We start from the raw sequence: 13,040 nt of genomic DNA on the forward strand, positions 1-13,040 counted from the left end.
TACTATAGTAGAATCAAAAGATCTGCATCAAAATTTCTCCTTTGTAATTGACTAACTTGGCACTTTTAGTTGTCCTACCACTGGCAAGTCCATTATTAATATTACTGAATCTAAGTTTCTTCATCTGTAAGATAAGAATAATAATGTTATCGGGACTTATCTCATGGGACTATAGTGGAGATTAAATGAGACAATGCATATCTCAAGTACCACAAATACATTCTTCTCAATCATCATCTTTCTTGACCTTTCTGCTGTAGTTTTTGATGTTGTTCATAATCTTTTTTTTCCACAGATATTTTATTTCCTCTGGATTTTCATAACACCATTCTCTTCTGATCTTCTTTCTAATCTGATTATTCCTTTTCAGTCTCCTTTGATAGCTCTTACCCCATGCCATGTCCCCTAACTGCAAGTCTCCCTCATGGTTCTCTCATAGGTCATTAACTCTTTTTTTGCTCCATTTGGTGATTTTTTTTTTTTTGGTGTGATTTCATTAATTCCCACAGGTTCAATTTTCAATTTTCAATTTTCTCTTGTATTCCCCTCAACTTAAGTCTCACATCATGAACTGCTTATTGGGCATTTTGAACAATATATCCCAACAATATCTCCAACACAACACATGCAAAACATAACTCACTTAGTTTTCTTTTGCCTTTCTTTAAAAAAAAATCACCACAATTTTTAATTTCAGTGAATATGTGTTTTAAAAAAGCAGCTTATATGCCAACAGTATATGATGGATCTCAAAACTTGTAAATGAATTGTGTTATTTTAAGGATGCCTTATTTTATCTTTCTCCTTATTTTATTCAATATCATACTACTAGAATGAGCTCCTGATATAAAAGGGCCATTTCACATTCTAATAACAAAGATAAACAGGAAAAACCTATTAGAACTTGTAAGTCTGTACATTCTGCCATGAAAAAACATGAACAAGTCTCCCTGCTTACCTTCTACTTTATAAGTTCTTCAGAAGCACTCAGCCTCAGGGGCTGTCAATTCCCGTCTCTTCCTATGCCAAGCATGTTTTCACAGTTCTCATTTTCCAAGGACCAACAATGTAGTAGGAATTGCTTTCCACGTAGCTTTGTGAGAGAGTTTCGGCACTATAAGAGTCCAGTGAAGGTCCATGTCAGGAAAATTAAGGACAGAAAAGGAAAATGATCACTGTTGGAGAAGAGGCTCTGAAAATTGGAATGCTAATGCATTGTGGGTAGACTTATGAACTGATCCAACCATTCTGGAGAACAATATGGAACTATGCCCAAAAGGCTTTAAAACCATGCATCCCCTTTAATCCAGCAGTGCCACTGATGATTCTGTATCCCTAAGAGATCTTAACAAATGGAAAAGAACCCATGTGCACAAAATATTTGTAGCAGCTTTTTTTTTTTTTTTGTTTTGTTTTGTTTGTGGCAAAGAATTAGAAATTGATGAAATATCCATCAAGGGGGGAATGGTTGAACAAGATGTGGAATGTAAATATAATGGAATACTATTTTGCTAGAAGAAATAATGAATGGCGGATTTCAGAAAAGCTGGAAAAACTTGTATGAACTGATACTAAGTGAAGTAAGCAGGACCAGGAGAACATTGTACATAGTAACAGAAATATTATACAATGATGAACTATGACTGACTTAGCTCTTCTTAGCAATATACTTAGCAATATAATTCCAAAAGACTTCATGATAGAGAATACTATCCACATTCAGAACAAAAACTGCATGTTCTGAATGCAGCTCTAAATGTAGATCAAAGCATAATATTTCTCCCCTTGTTTGTTTTTTTAGCTTTTTTTTCTCCCATGATCTTTTCTTTTTGTTTTGATTCTTCTTCCATAAAATGACTAATGTGGAAATACATTTAACACAATTGTATATGTATAATCTATTTCCAGATTGCTTTCTGTCTTGGAGAGGGAGGAAGAGAGGAAGGGAGGAAGAACAGTTTGGAACTTAAAATCTTATAAAAATGAATGTTGAAAATATCTTTAAAGTAATTTAAAAAATAGAATACTTTTAAATAAAAACAAGAATTGGACTCGACAAAAAAACAATTCAACAACAAAACACAGGCACACACAATAAATTCAGCTTCCCAGATCACAGCATTTGAAGGACTGATGTTGAGTTAGGATCTTCTTTTCATTGTGGAAGGTTTAGTTTCTGGGAAAATGATGTCAGTTTGAATTTCACAATGATTTTGAGGTAGTTGTAAGTACTTAGAATCCTTCAGGCCTGTATAAGACAAGACCCAAGAGGTCAGAGGACTCTGCCTTCCAGCTTTCTCTGATTATCTTCACCAGGAAAACATTAGATTTAATACTTAGGGAAAATAGTTACCTTTAAGCAGTGATTTTATTAATTAATCCATTAATTTTCATATTAATCCATTATTTTCATAGCTTTTCTGACACCATAATCATCAATGTTCTGCACATTATAAGTGCTCAGTAATCTTTTGTTTTTATTAAATACAAAATAGGAAAAAATTTGCATCATAGAACATAAAATTCAAAATATAAAGCAATAAATTTCTATCTCAAGAAAACCTATCTAACAAATATTGCACATTGTGTTGAGCTGTCCATTTGTAGGTTTTCTTTTGTTCTCTACTGTGTACTTTTTTAAAAAAATTTTTTCCCTCTTCCTCATTATCCCCCAAGAAGGGTTTAATTATGGGTAGTTACCCTTCCACACACAAATGAGAAGGTTCTATAATCATTTGCATATACTCACATATACATTCATATGCATCTATGTTACTAGAATTTTTGTGTGTGAAGTAATTGGGGTTAAGTGCTTGTCCAGGATCACACAGCCAGTAAGTGTTTGGTGTCTGAGGAACTATTTGAACTCAGATCCTCCTTATTCCAAGGTCAGTGCTCTATTCACTGTGCTATCTAGCTGCCCTCATATTCATTTATGAAAGACCATACTATGCTTATTTGCACTTGTTCAACTTCTCTGAAGCTAAATAGCATCTTCCTTCATAAGTCCAAGCCTTTTCATCTTTTCCTAAATCAACCAATTCATCATTCCTATACTACAGCCATATTCCAACCATATACTGTCAAGTTATTTTAAATAGTCTAAAATAATATTGATTCCACAGAGTTGACCTGTAGGTATTTGCACATCACTCGGGGCCCAACTCTGTCCCTAGAGGTCGGTTTTTCCTGGGGTCTTCATAGGTTGTCTTAGAACTACTGTTTTACCTTGATTTTTGTTTATTTCTGTTGCTCTAAATTACCTTTGAGACAATGTTTTCTTTTTCTCTGAAGGAAATTTGGAGAGCCAAAAGTTTTGTGACCTATCCCACCATCTTCCCAGAATCCTCTTTCAGTGCTCAGCAATCATGAAAGTGACATGTGCTGACTATCGACTTCTCTCCTGACTTGATCTATAAAATTAGATTTATTTTTATTTTTGCTTCTTGAACCGAACTGCCAACTGGGAATCGCCAAGCTTGTGGTCATTATTGTTCAGTCAATCTGTTTTCATGATGTGTGATTATTCTTCTTGGGCTCCTTAGAATCATTTAAAAGAATTTTTAAAATGGGTACATTAAAACCTTGACCTCTAGGGCCATAGACACAAGATTTCTTATTTTGCTATCAAAAGCCTGTTGTATCATAGCATGCCTTAGAACCACTGGCCATTGGTCTAGAACCATAAGCCAGACCATCCTGAATGGATAGCTAGGTAGCACATTAAATAGAGAATTGGCTCTGAAGTCACAATAACTTGAATTTAAATTGTATCTCAAGCATTTACTAGCTTTGGCAACCCTGGGCAATTCATGTAGCTGCTGTCTGCCTCAGTTTCCTCATAAGCAAAATGGGGATGATACTAATAATATTAATTTTCCAGAGTTATTGTAAGAATAAAATGAGATCATATTTGTAAGATATTTTGTAAATCTTAAAGTGTTATGTGTATATTTGCAATTATTTGTTTAAAGTAAAAATGGAAAAGCAAGAGAAGGAGTGAGAAAGGAGAGGGATGAAGGGAAGGAGAGAGGGAAATGAAAGGTAATATAGAGGGATACAAAGAAAAGTGATAGAACAAGAAAGGGAGGGGTAGAGTGAAGGGGAAGAAAGAGCTTTTGGCATTGAAGTGAAGCACTGACTGTATTGAAAGATCTATCTAGCCCAAAAGATAGGTTTAAATCAACTGTCAAAAGTTCCTGAGGAAATGGTGCATTTAAGAAAATTTCTCTCTAATGTGTGATTAATTCAAGCCGGGATATGCCGTGTGGCAGCTTGGTGAATGTAATCTTACAGTAACTTATGGGCAGATGGGATGTAGGTGAATTTAGGTTTGATTTTTAGCAAAAAATCTCAGTCTGAAGATAAATGGCCGTGTTTTCATAGCTTTTCTGACACCATAATCATCAATGTTCTGCACATTATAAGTGCTCAGTAATCTTTTGTTTTTATTAAATACAAAATAGGAAAAAATTTGCATCATAGAACATAAAATTCAAAATATAAAGCAATAAATTTCTATTTCAAGAAAACCTATCTAACAAATATTGCACATTGTGTTGAGCTGTCCATTTGTAGGTTTTCTTTTGTTCTCTGCTGTGTACTTTTTTAAAAAAATTTTTTCCCTCTTCCTCATTATCCCCCAAGAAGGGTTTAATTATGGGTAGTTACCCTTCCACACACAAATGAAAAGGTTCTATAATCATTTGCATATACTCACATATACATTCACATGCATCTATGTTACTAGAATTTTTGTGTGTGAAGTAATTGGGGTTAAGTGCTTGTCCAGGATCACACAGCCAGTAAGTGTTTGGTGTCTGAGCAACTATTTGAACTCAGATCCTCCTTATTCCAAGGTCAGTGCTCTATTCACTGTGCTATCTAGCTGCCCTCATATTCATTTATGAAAGACCATACTATGCTTATTTGCACTTGTTCAACTTCTCTGAAGCTGAATAGCATCTTCCTTCATAAGTCCAAGCCTTTTCATCTTTTCCTAAATCAACCAATTCATCATTCCTATACTACAGCCATATTCCAACCATATACTGTCAAGTTATTTTAAATAGTCTAAAACAATATTGATTCCACAGAGTTGACCTGTAGGTATTTGCACATCACTCGGGGCCCACCTCTGTCCCTAGAGGTCAGTTTTTCCTGGGGTCTTCATAGGTTGTCTTAGAACTACTGTTTTACCTTGATTTTTGTTTATTTCTGTTGTTCTACATTACCTTTGAGACAATGTTTTCTTTTTCTCTGAAGGAAATTTGGAGAGCCAAAAGTTTTGTGACCTATCCCACCATCTTCCCAGAATCCTCTTTCAGTGCTCAGCAATCATGAAAGTGACATGTGCTGACTATCGACTTCTCTCCTGACTTGATCTATAAAATTAGATTTATTTTTATTTTTGCTTCTTGAACCAAACTGCCAACTGGGAATCGCCAAGCTTGTGGTCATTATTGTTCAGTCAATCTGTTTTCATGATGTGTGATTATTCTTCTTGGGCTCCTTAGAATCATTTAAAAGAATTTTTAAAATGGGTACATTAAAACCTTGACCTCTAGGGCCATAGACACAAGATTTCTTATTTTGCTATCAAAAGCCTGTTGTATCATAGCATGCCTTAGAACCACTGGCCATTGGTCTAGAACCATAAGCCAGACCATCCTGAATGGATAGCTAGGTAGCACATTAAATAGAGAATTGGCTCTGAAGTCACAATAACTTGAATTTAAATTGTATCTCAAGCATTTACTAGCTTTGGCAACCCTGGGCAATTCATGTAGCTGCTGTCTGCCTCAGTTTCCTCATAAGCAAAATGGGGATGATACTAATAATATTAATTTTCCAGAGTTATTGTAAGAATAAAATGAGATCATATTTGTAAGATATTTTGTAAATCTTAAAGTGTTATGTGTATATTTGCAATTATTTGTTTAAAGTAAAAATGGAAAAGCAAGAGAAGGAGTGAGAAAGGAGAGGGATGAAGGGAAGGAGAGAGGGAAATGAAAGGTAATATAGAGGGATACAAAGAAAAGTGATAGAACAAGAAAGGGAGGGGTAGAGTGAAGGGGAAGAAAGAGCTTTTGGCATTGAAGTGAAGCACTGACTGTATTGAAAGATCTATCTAGCCCAAAAGATAGGTTTAAATCAACTGTCAAAAGTTCCTGAGGAAATGGTGCATTTAAGAAAATTTCTCTCTAATGTGTGATTAATTCAAGCCGGGTATGCCGTGTGGCAGCTTGGTGAATGTAATCTTACAGTAACTTATGGGCAGATGGGATGTAGGTGAATTTAGGTTTGATTTTTAGCAAAAAATCTCAGTCTGAAGATAAATGGCCGTGTTTTCTGGTTGGTTTAAGAGCCCCCATGACTTTCTCTTGACTGTGAAATATGGCTCAGGAAAAATGATATTTAGCTGGAGCTCTGTAAATGAAAACCTAGGTTCTCCTTAGGCTTATGATTTGAAGTCAAATTTCTGAGTGAAGTGTGGTAATTAGAAGTAAAAGAGTCGCTGGGAGGATGATGGATGTGGCCTCCAGTTCCGGCAAGTGGAGAAGTCCCAACCATTTTTCTTCTGCATGGAATCGACTGTAGATTTATCACGAGGACAGCAAACATATTCAAAGGGAGGGAGGGGGAAAGCAATTTCATATAGACCTCAGTGACAGATCTTGTTGCCAAGAAGTCCATGAATATTCTTCCAGGAATAATGTAAAATATTGGGTTTTGTCGCCTTTAGGATGGCTTTATGTTCATTTGATAAGTAGCACGGAGTTCAGAGATAGCGACCAACTGGACAATATTCAGCTGGTGAAATGCTATCTTGGGCACTAAGATAAAACAGGCGGAGGTGGTAATTCCATTGCTGACAGCTGTCAGAATTCAGGGGACAGTGGCAGGAGGGACCTGCTGGAAAAAGCATTCCGTAATTCTGAGCCTTCCATTTATAATTAACTATGACTTACTCCATGATGTCTGATGGCATAAATTGTATGGAACCTCTGGGGCCTGAAGTAGCAGGAAAGATTAATAGTCCCATAATCAGGGAGAAAAGAAGTCTGAAAGGTTTTCTTATACCTTGGAAAATTAAGAGACCGTAATCGCTTAGGAATAGATGTTAATGTTTGACAGCACAAGCTTGCTAAAGACAATGGCGAGAAGAGACACCCTTGAACCTTACTCTAGCTTTCAGTGTCAAAGTAGCTGCCAAGCGCATCTGGAGTATGATTTCTCTTTCTTATAGCCTCCCCCCAAATCAGAAGGTGGTAATTGAGCCCCCGCCAACATCGTTATCTACATGTGGTCATTAGTGGTCAGCTTTCTCAGATGGCCCAGAAATGACATTTGAACATTCCCTAGTTGAGCTCACCAGGACCCTGGATCATCTGCAGAGAAAGTGGATGCTGAATGCCCTGGTGTTCTCTGGGAGGGGAATAATTCTTAAGCATTTCACACTTATCAACAGCCTTAATTTCACGCAAGACTTCTTGTTTCTAAATCATTTTATGTAGTTTCTTTGGGCTAAATTTGGAACTGCCTTGTACCTTCAATCCAAAAAGAAAGAAGCATGAAAATTATTGGAGAAAATCATGTGTCACTGCCCTGGGTGATATGTGGTATTTCCCCCAAATCCACAGAATAGAAGGCCCAACGGTTAAGGAAAGAAGAAAGGAAATGCACATTGATTAATCACCTTACCGTGTGCCACGTTCCGTGTTAAGTGCTTTGTTAGAATGATCTCATTTAATTCTTACAACAACCCTGCAAAGTAGGAATTATCACCATCTCCATTTTATACTTGAAGGAACTGAAGCACACAGAAGTTTGGTGATTTGCCCGGTATTACACAAGTATCTGAAGTTGGATTTGAATTCAAGATTTTGGCTCTAAAGTCAGTGCTTTGCAATTAGCAGAGTGCCTAGTACAGAGTAGGCTTTCCATTAGTGCCTGCTGACTGACTAAAGCACTAAAATGGCTTCTGATTTTTAGATCATCGAAAACCCATATAACTTTCCCTTTCTTTGAGCTTTTCCCTTTCCTTCTCTTCCTCTTATTCTCTCTTGGAAGTTGAAAGAAAATGAGAGTTGGCGCTGGAAGCCCAGGGGTGCTGACCCCATGGTTCTTGTTTGTACTTCAGGCTTGACTAGGATGAGAATGAACAATTCACAAGGGGAGGGAAAGAATGCAGAAAAACCACTTTTCTTAAAAGCCATGACCTCGAAGAGGTCAGAGAAAAGGGGAGCACTCTGGTGCATCCCAAATAACCAAAGGAGAACTTTGCAGCTGAGACCTTCTCCCTCCCCTTCTTCCATAAACTAACAAACAAAACCCCAAACTGGATCCAAAGGGTGAGCCGATTGTTTGAGGACTGGGTGTTGTCCTAGGGTATCTTTGGGCCATAAGAATCCAGGGCTCTTTCCGCAGGAGATGCTTAATTGATATTTATCGATTGAAGAATAGGATAAATTTGGAGAAATGTTGGAAGGTGTGTGTGAACTGATACACAGGGAAGAAGGGCAAACCAAGAGAAAAGTAGACACAAGGGTTACAGCTACATAAAGGAAAACAACATGGAACCCCTTCATTTTATAGAGGAGGATTCTGATACCCAGCAAGGAGAAATCCTAGGTCTTATAGCAATAGAGCTGAAATTCAAACTTGGGACCATGACTCCGAGTTCAGCATCCTGCACACAGTAACACAGTAGCCCCCAAAATGCCCTCCTCTTGATGGAGAAGTGGTGGCCTATGGGTACAGAATGCTGCATATGCTGTTAGACAGGATTGATATCCACATTTATTTTCTTTTTAAAATTTTTACTACAAAGAAAACTCTATGGTGGGCAATAATAACAACAAAAATAAATGCAGCAATAAAACAATAAAAAACTATCTAGCCCTGATCATTTCTTCATGTTGACTATATTTCTAGTCACTCCTGAAAACTGAATTGCATTAGAGAGGAGTATTTCAGTAATGGTCAGTCAATAAGCATTTATTAAGCACCTGGTAAATTAGGTCCAGAGTCATCATAATTAATCTCTCACTTTGTCTAGCCCTCTATTAGCTCTGATCATGTCTTTGTGTTTACTATATTTCTAGTCACTCCTGAAAATTGAATTGCATTAGAGTATTTCAGTAATGGTCAGTCAATAAGCATTTATTAAGCACCTGGTAAATTAGGCCCAGAGTCATCATAATTAATCTCTCACTTTGTTTAGCCTTCTGTTAGCTCTGATCATGTCTTTATGTTTACTATATTTCTAGTCACTCCAAAAACTGAATTGTATTAGAGTATTTCAGTAATGGACAGTCAGTAAGCATTCATCAAGCACCTACTAGATTAGGCCCAGAGTCATCATAATTAATCTCTCACTTTGTCTAGCCCTCTACTGTTTACAAAAATACTTCCCTCATATTGTCCTTAAGTAGGAATTTTAGACTAAGTAAGAAATAATTGAGTCACATGAGAGGAGAGGAGGGGGCTGCTCTTTCTCTCTCCCATCATTGTTGCATGGGTGAGCTGACAATTAGCTTCAGGCTGGCCAGCGTGGCTTTTATTAGTACGTGCTGGTCAGTGGGTCTGTGCCTTCTAGGTAAAGCTGAGAAAGGACAAGAAGGTTAGTGTAAACAATAAGGGGGAGGGAAGCTGGTCCCATAGTGGAGCAATATCCCTTGGTGCTTTAACTTACTTCAGAAAGTATGGCTGCTGTTTGCCTCCGTTTCCCTCATCTGTCAAATGAGCTGGAGAAGGAGATGGTGAGCCACTCCGATATCTCTGCCAGGAAAACCCCAAGTGGATCATGAGGAATTTGATACAACATAAATGACTGAACAACATCTCTCTCCTTCCCATGAATCAAGGGATTCAGGACTGTCCTGTGGGATGGGAGAATGTTTCCTCAATGATTTGAAAGGGGCGTCTGTCAGTGATTCCTGCCCTTAAACATTGCTCTCATCCTCTGGTCTCTCATTCCATCACTGTCACTTCATTCTCTGCTTCTGAACAAGAAAACCCAAAAGCTAAAGATAAACTGAGTGCTCTTGGCTCTCTTGTTCATCTTTCTTTTCTAAGCATCGCTCCTGTCCCATTTTTCTCTTTTTTCATTGGAGCTATAAACAAGAAAACAAACTCCAAGTGTCCCAAATAATGTATTCTCTTCATTAGATGGAAATGGAGTCTCAGAGAGGGGAAGCCCTAAGTGTCACATAAATAGAAGAATAACGCCCAAATTTTCTGGCTCAGCTCTAGGACTATCGGTTACACCATTTTTGATCACCCTTGGTGGAACTGAGATGGCAGGGGAGAAAAAACCAGTATTGATAGGGAGGTGGGATGGCTCCTCCAAACAAAATCTGATGACTTTCCTGGGGGAGCCCTTGCTTAGAAGAATAAAGGCAGAGAGAGGTACAAGTCACCTTCCAATCCTAACACCAAGGCTGACATAGCAAGTGCTTAACATTTGCAGAAATGAATTTGCTTGGATTTTTTTTTTATATTGGCTCAAGTGACCATTGTAGCTCTGTCCTCTTATTGTCAACCAATCGACAGATCTTTGTGAATCAATGAATGATCAAAGTATTTATTAAGCACTTACTATGTACAGGTGTTGGAGATCAAAAAAAAAAAGGCAAAATGAGCCCCTGTTCTCAAGGAGCTTCCATTCTAATGGGGGAAATGACATGTACACACACAGATACATAGAAAGACTTACAGAATAAATATAAAGTGATCTTAGAGGAGGAAGCCCTAGCTCCTTATCAGGCATTCACTCCCCAGGCACTTACAAGCTCAGAACTGTCCTCAGTCCTGGTCTGATACTTTTTTTAGGCAATCTCTAATTTTCCAATCCTATTTTCCAGTCTTTTATGTCCTTTGGACAGGGACTGAGACACCTCTAGTCCCATCCTTCCTTCAGCCCATCCTGCCCACTTTTGCTTGCCTAGCCTTCCTGATGTCCAGGGCTAGATGGCATTTCCATGCTCTGAAGCTGAGATGGTCCCCTTGTCTGCCAAGTGAATCTCTTCCTTTCCTTAGCCTTTTCTTCCTTCAAGGGTCCATCCAAGTCCCCCAATCCCTTCACCAATTCTCCCCTGATCCCCCTAGCTAATATGATCCTTCCTTCTCCCAATCTTCCTGCTTTTTTCCATGATCTTTTCTCTGGTCCGATGATATTCAGATTGGTGCTGTAGTTAATTGTGTAGATTGCAAACTCCTTGAGCGCCCGAACCAAATTATTGTTCATCTTTCTGCCTCTAGTGATTAATTTGGTGCTTTACTTTTGTAGATATTTGAGAAACATTTGGTGAAATAATTCATTTGATCCCAACCTACTTGTCTAGCCCTTTATACCGGCACTCATCTCCACTTGTGGGACACTCTTGTCCCACTGCCACTTTTCACTACTGAATTGCCCATCTCTGTACTTCTGCTTGAACCATTCCCTCTGTATGTTTCCCATATGCATCTCCCTAAATGCTACCCAAGCTTCAGAGCCTCGCTCACGTGCCACTGCCTAGGACAGTAGGAGTCAGGGCTGGAGAGGGATTTAGCGGTCACGCAATCCAGTGTCCTGATTTTGAAGAGGAGGAAACCGAGGCTAGAGCTGGGAAAGGGCTTTGCCCTATATCATACAGGCCATAAGTGTAAAAGAAAATCAAAATCTGAATCCAAGACTTAAATAATTGGAAAAATATTAAGTGCTCTTGGATAGGCCGAGCAAATATAATAAAGATGACAATACTCGCTAAACTAATCTATTTATTTAGTGCTATACCAATCAGACTTCCAAGAAAATATTTTAATGATTTAGAAAAAATAACAACAAAATTCATATGGAACAATAAAAAGTCGAGAATCTCAAGGGAATTAATGAAAAAAAAATCAAATGAAGGTGGTCTAGCTGTACCTGATCTAAAATTATATTATAAAGCAGCAGTCACCAAAACCATCTGGTATTGGCTTAGAAATAGATTAGTTGATCAGTGGAAAAGGTTAGGTTCACAAGACAGAATAGTCAACTATAGCAATCTAGTGTTTGACAAACCCAAAGATTCTAAATTTTGGGATAAGATTTCATTATTTGATAAAAACTGCTGGGATAACTGGAAATTAGTATGGCAGAAATTAGGCAAGGACCCACACTTAACACCACATACCAAGATAAGATCAAAATGGGTCCATGACCTAGGCATAAAGAACGAGATTATAAATAAATTAGAGGAACATAGGATAGTTTATCTCTCAGACTTGTGGAGGAGAAAGAAATTTGTGACCAAAGATGAACTAGAGACCATTACCAATCACAAGATAGAAAATTTTGATTATATCAAATTAAAAAGCCTTTGTACAAACAGAACGAATGCAAACAAGATTAGTAGGGAAGTAACAAACTGGGAAAACATCTTTACAATTAAAGGTTCTGATAAAGGCCTCATTTCCAAAATATATAGAGAACTGACTCAAATTTATAAAAAATCAAGCCATTCTCCAATTGATAAATGGTCAAAGGATATGAACAGACAATTTTCAGATGAAGAAATTGAAACTATTACCACTCACATGAAAGAGTGTTCCAAATCACTATTGATCAGAGAAATGCAAATTAAGACAACTCTGAGATATCACTACACACCTGTCAGATTGGCTAAGATGACAGGAAAAAATAATGATGAATGTTGGAGGGATGCAGGAAAACGGGACACTGATGCATTGTTGGTGGAGTTGTGAACGAATCCAGCCATTCTGGAGAGCGATCTGGAATTATGCCCAAAAAGTTATCAAACTGTGCATACCCTTTGATCCAGCAGTGTTTCTATTGGGCTTATATCCCAAAGAAATACTAAAGAAGGGAAGGGGACCTGTATGTGCCAAAATGTTTGTAGCAGCCCTGTTTGTAGTGGCTAGAAACTGGAAAATGAATGGATGCCCATCAATTGGAGAATGGCTGGGTAAATTGTGGTATATGAACGTTATGGAATATTATTGTTCTGTAAGAAATGACCAGCAGGATGAATACAGAGAGGCTTGGAGAG

At 37.8% G+C, this 13,040-nt stretch overlaps 1 protein-coding gene across 1 annotated transcript in view; it reads left to right on the forward strand.

Annotated features, from left to right (window-relative positions):
- SCHIP1 (schwannomin interacting protein 1) overlaps positions 1-13,040 on the forward strand; it is a 781,396-nt gene that overhangs the window by 38,548 nt on the left and 729,808 nt on the right.

Source organism: Antechinus flavipes, chromosome 3 (assembly GCF_016432865.1).
Source record: "Antechinus flavipes isolate AdamAnt ecotype Samford, QLD, Australia chromosome 3, AdamAnt_v2, whole genome shotgun sequence".
NCBI lineage: Eukaryota > Metazoa > Chordata > Mammalia > Dasyuromorphia > Dasyuridae > Antechinus > Antechinus flavipes.